The sequence below is a fragment of the Megascapheus bottae genome, chromosome 5 (genome assembly GCF_031878675.1).
Source record: "Megascapheus bottae isolate mThoBot1 chromosome 5, mThoBot2.hap1, whole genome shotgun sequence".
Lineage (NCBI taxonomy): Eukaryota > Metazoa > Chordata > Mammalia > Rodentia > Geomyidae > Megascapheus > Megascapheus bottae.
The window spans coordinates 30,836,157-30,841,927 of record NC_143513.1 but is presented as its reverse complement, the minus strand read 5'-3'; positions in this window follow the sequence as shown (position 1 = coordinate 30,841,927).

Genomic DNA, 5,771 nt, shown 5'->3' with positions numbered 1-5,771 from the left:
GACATTTACCATCATCTTATATACATCAGTATGTACATGTAAGCAGCCCTACTGTTGTAGAGCCAATTGTTAAATATTGATCATCAGTGGGAGCAGTCTAGGAGCTTTGGATTTGAGACTGATTGGTCAACCAAAGGTGATATATCTAGGTAAAGTGTGAAAAGTTTATTTTGTTGGGCTTCACAGACTTCTTTCTGGAAGAAGCTATCACAAGGCCTTAGGTGTCTTTTCTTCTTTCTCTGTGACTATGCAAACTCCATACTTTACACTTGGTCCTCCTTGAAGAGCTCTTTAGCTTTCAAATCACCATTGCACCCACCAAAACACCTACATTCTGGCTGCAGCAACCAATTAGAGCATCTAATGTAATTTTTTAAAATATTTTTATTGTATTTAATAAAAGGGTTACATGATATTTGTCAGATAGAAGGTGCATTAATTCACATACATTGATACCCTTCCACATGTCTTGGTCCCCATTACCCTCCCCCCCACCCCCCCATCTAATGTAATTTTATACTGGGAAATTTACTAAAAGTTACCATTTAATAATAGAATAGGTGAATAATTTAAAAAAGAAAATAGCATATATTAAGATTTATAAAATGAAAATAAAAACAAGAGATGAAAAGTTTACTGCCATTCAAAGAAAACCATTAGTGTTGTTTTGATTTATACTTATCCAGGCTTCCTATGGTTACAATAATAGTACTGTAATAGTAATTTAAGGGGGAAATGAGCCAGTGAAGGAAAAAACTATAGATCTGGGCAGCATTCCAAGGTAGTTCAAAAGGATCCACCTCACTGAATATCAAAATTATATTTTATATTACAGTCAGAGAAAAAGGAAGCAATATACAGAAATAACCTGATTGGCCGAGGCCTACAGTTGCCTTAGATGGCCATGGTCTGATCATTTAGTAGCCTGTGATTGGCTGAGCTAAACTCCTATGATTTGGTGAGGCTCAATTTGGTTATAAAGATATATTCTTAGGTTAGGTTACAATTTCCTTACATATTCAGCTGGAGTGTAGTTTACTAAGTACAAACAGTACTTTGAGCCAAACTCTATCACTTCAGTTTGGACATTGATTTAGACACAAATGTGTCTTTATATGTAGAGAAGCATATTTTTTTCATATATTACATTAAGTCAACATTTTTTCTTTAATGTTCCTAATATTGGTGGCTGTGTAGTATTTAATTATAGCATTCTTCTACATTTTAGTTAATCATTAGTTAACTTATTAAAAAGAAGAATGAGCTGGGCACTGGTGGCTTTGGCCTGTAATCCTAGTTACTCAGGAGACTGAGATCTGTGGGCCATGGTTCAAGGCCAGCCCAGGGATCAAAGTCCCCGAGACTTTTATCTCCAGTTAACCACCAGAAAACTGAAAGTGACACTGTGGCTCAAAGTGGTAGAGCTCTAGTCTTAAGCAAAAGAGTTCAGGGACAGTGCCCAGTCCCTGAGTTCAAGCCTTGTATCCAACAACAACAACGATAAAGAATGAACTAATTCTTGGGGCTAGAATTGGTGAGGGTGGGGCTTTGGGGAAGCCATTGCTTACTCTTAAAAAAGTAATTTTAGGGGCTGGGAGTTTGGCCTAGTGGTAGAGTGGTTGCCTAGCATGCACAAAGACCCAAGTTTGATTCCTTGGTACCACATACATAGAAAAAAAGCAGGAAGTGGTGCTGAGGATCAAGTGGTAGAGTTCTAGCCTTGAGAAAGTCCAAGGACAGTGCTCAGGCCCTGAGCTTAAGCCCAGGACTGGCAAAAAAAAAAAAGTAATTTAAGAAATATTTGTCAGGAACTGTTCCATCTGTTCCATCTCAAATGGAAGACAACACAAAACATTCAGAAAACTAACCAGACACCCAGAAAACTAACCATTTCACTAGGTTACCATTAGCAAGCTGCCATACTTCTGAGAAACAGATTGCCTAACTACTTAATCTAGCTGAGTCAGTGTTTTCTGCTACCAGTAGCCAAAAAATATCTTCCCTTACAAAACTGAGAAGACTTTCAAAAGAAAATTTTATTCTTTTCTACTTACAGAATGTATCCATTTGAAAAATAAATCAACATTAGATTTAGGAGTTAAAATTTATTTACTTAATAAGATTTTGTAAAAGTCAGATTCATTGAGCTATGCTACATACAAAATAAAATCTTCCTTTTTTAAGTATGCAATTTTTATTTTGGCAAATGCACACTTTTTGTATAGTTTTCCTGCTCATTTGTCGGGTAAAATATATAAAGATATAGTTATAATTTAACATTTATCTAAAGTTTTCTTTCCAGATGAAGTAAGTTCCTTTAAATTTGTTCCACTAAGCCGGGTGTAGGGGCCTCATGTCTGTAATCCTAGCTCTACTCAGGAGGTGGAGAACTAAGGATTGAGGTTTGAAGCCACTATTGGCAGAAAGTCCATGAGACTCTTCTCTCCAAAAGAGTACCTAGAAAAAGCCAGAAGGAGTGCTGTGACTCAAATGATAGAATGGTAGTCTTGAGCAAAAGAAGCTCAGGGATGGCACCTAGGATATAAGAAGACATCTGAAAAGATACAGATAGAAGTTCAATTTGGACCAGATCAGTACTATATACAGTATCCTGAGTATAAGAAAGCACTGTACATAGGTACATAATCATATATATAGATATAGAAATAGATATCCACTTAAATTTATTTATAATAACCCCAGTATGGTTCTGGTTTTCTTGAGTATTTCTAGTAAAAGGAAACTCCTCATCCTGGACAATTAATGTTAGTTATTACCTTGAAAGATGAATAAGCATAAGAAAAATGTTTAATATTTTCAGTACCAGAGAAATGTATACCAAACCTGCATAAAGAGTCTGTCTCAACTGAGAATGTCTGCTATAGAGAAAATTTATGGTGGTCTAATCATGTAACCTCAGCATTTTGAGCCTGAGGCACTAGGATTGTGAGTTTGAGGTCATCTTGAACTATATAGAAAGACCCTATCTCAAAGCAAAACCAAACAATAGCACACACACACACACACACACACACACACACACACACAGACAGACAAACACACATACACAGATCAAAGAAAAAAGAAGAAAATAGAAAAGAAATAATCATGTAACCTCAGCATTTTGAGCCTGAGGCACTAGGATTGTGAGTTTGAGGTCATCTTGAACTATATAGAAAGACCCTATCTCAAAGCAAAACCAAACAATAGCACACACACACACACACACACACACACACACACACACACACAGACAAACACACATACACAGATCAAAGAAAAAAGAAGAAAATAGAAAAGAAATAACAGCAAATGTTGATGAGGATTTACAGAGAAATGAAACTTTATATATTGTTGATAGCAATGTTGATTAGTACAGTATGTCAAGTTCTCTCAAAAAACTAACAGAGGGAGTTTGGCCTAGTGGTTAAAGTGCTTGCCTAGCATGCATGAAGACCCGGGTTTGATTCCTCCGTACCACATGCATAGAAAAAAGCCGGAAGTGGTGCTGAGGCTCCAGTGGTAGAGCTCTAGCCTTGAGAAAGTCCAAGGACAGTGATCAGGCCCTGAGCTCAAGCCAGGAAGTCATTTCCCTGTATTTGATATAGTTGTATATGAGTATATATAATGAAGGAATAGTTTGTCTATAGCTATATACACAGGCATATTAAAAGGTGGGGAGGAGAAAAGCTTGGTAGAGCTCTGAATTTCTGAAGAAAAATGGGCTTCAGTATGTTTCATACAAATTTTATTTAGTTAGGCAATTTTGCTGGTAAATTTATTTTTTTATCATTGGTATCCACATATACACTAAGAAGCCACACAGAAAGATGTTCATTAATGCATTGTTTATAATAGCAAAAGGAATTGGATATGATTTATGGCAACCACTAAGAGTATGATTATAGAAACTATATAGATACAATTGTTTAAAGAAATAGGTAGATTTGCATGATTATGAGGGGGACAGGGAAATGGGGACAAAAACAGGAGAAAGAGTATCAATGTGTGAGAAATAATACACCTACTACCTGATGAATGTAACTGTAACCCCTCTATACATTATCCCTACAATTTAAAAAAAAAAGAAAAACAAATAGGTAGATTTGTGTGAACAGCTTTTAAGACATGCTGTTGGATTTTTTTAAAAAAGAGAACAATATAGACATATTTTTCTAGCTATCAAATACACAATTTAAAAAATAACTTTTTTAGCCAGGCACGATGGCTCACACCTGAAATCTTAGCTACTCAGGAAGCTGAAATCTAAAGATCATGGTTCAAACCAGCCCCATCACTAAAGTCCGTGAGACTCTTATCTCAATTAACCACCAGAAAAATTGGAAGTGATGCTGTGGCTCCAGGGCAGTAGCCTTGAGCTGAAGAGCTCAAGGCCCAGAGTTAAAGCCCCACAACTGACAAAAACAAAACTAAGAACTTTTGAGAGGCTAGGAGTCTGGCCTGGTGGCAGAGTACTCACCTAGTATGCGTGAAGCCCTGGGTTTGATTATTCAGTACCACATACACAGAAAATGCCAGAAGTGGCACTGTGACTCATGTGGCAGAGCATTAGCAAAAAGTTTCCAAGGACCGTGCCCAGGCTCTGAGTTCAAGCCCCAGAACTGGCAAAAAGAAAAAACAACAGCAACAACAAAAAACATTTTTTTTTTTTTGCCAGTCCTGGGCTTGAGCTCAGGGCCTGAGCACTGTCCTTGGACTTTGTCAAGGTTAGAACTCTACCACTTGAGCCTCAGCACCACTTCCGGCTTTTTTCTATGTATGTGGTCCCAAGGAATCGAACCCAGGCCTTCATGCATGCTAGGCAGGCACTTTAACCACTAGGCCAAACTCCCAGCCAAAACATTTTATTATATCATACAAGGGAGATGTCTTTGAGGGTACTTTGCCTTTTGTGTTACTTCTTACTGTGCAGGGAATGAGTGTAGACAGTATTAGCAAGATGGGGATGAGAAGGGCCTGTAAATTGTATAACAATGTTTTTTTTTATTTTTTAAAAGAAAACTATTTTCTCTTTGTATGTGAAAACTAATGAGACTATGGAAAAAGATATTGCTAACAGTAGACCAGAGAGTGAGTTAAGGTTGTAAGTAACCAATTTTTTGGGGGGGGAGTTATTTTTTAGCAACCAATTTTTAGAAAGCAAAATTTGGTAGTCTTATGTGCATTAAATATTTAAAACTTACATAAATAATGCATGTTTGTATTAATATTTAAGTAATATCTATGAAATAATATTATGAAACAATAATATAGGAAATGTCAGAGAACTATTTGCATTTATGATTGTTAAGATTTTTTTTTAATCACTATGTAAAAAATACCCATTCTGGGGCCAGGAGTTTGGCTTTGTGGTAGAGTGCTTGCCTAGCATGCATGAAGACCTGCGTTCGATTCCTCAGTACCACATACATAGAAAAAAGCCGGAAGTGGTGCTGAGGCTCAAGTGGTAGAGCTCTAGCCTTGAGAAAGTCCAAAGACAGTGCTCAGGCCCTGAGCTCAAGCCCAGGACTAGAAAAAAAAAAAAGAAATGTGGCTTAGTAGAAGAGTGCTTGCCTAGCATTCATGAGAGCCTGGGTTGCATTCCTCAGTACCACTCAAAGAAAAAAGTATAATAAAAAGAAATGTAAAAGAAAGCAGGCTGGAAATTTGGCCTAGTGGTAGAGTGCTTGCCTAGCATGCATGAAAATCCAGGTTTGATTCCTCAGAACCACACATGTAGAAAAGCCACAATGATGCTGTGGCTCAAGTGG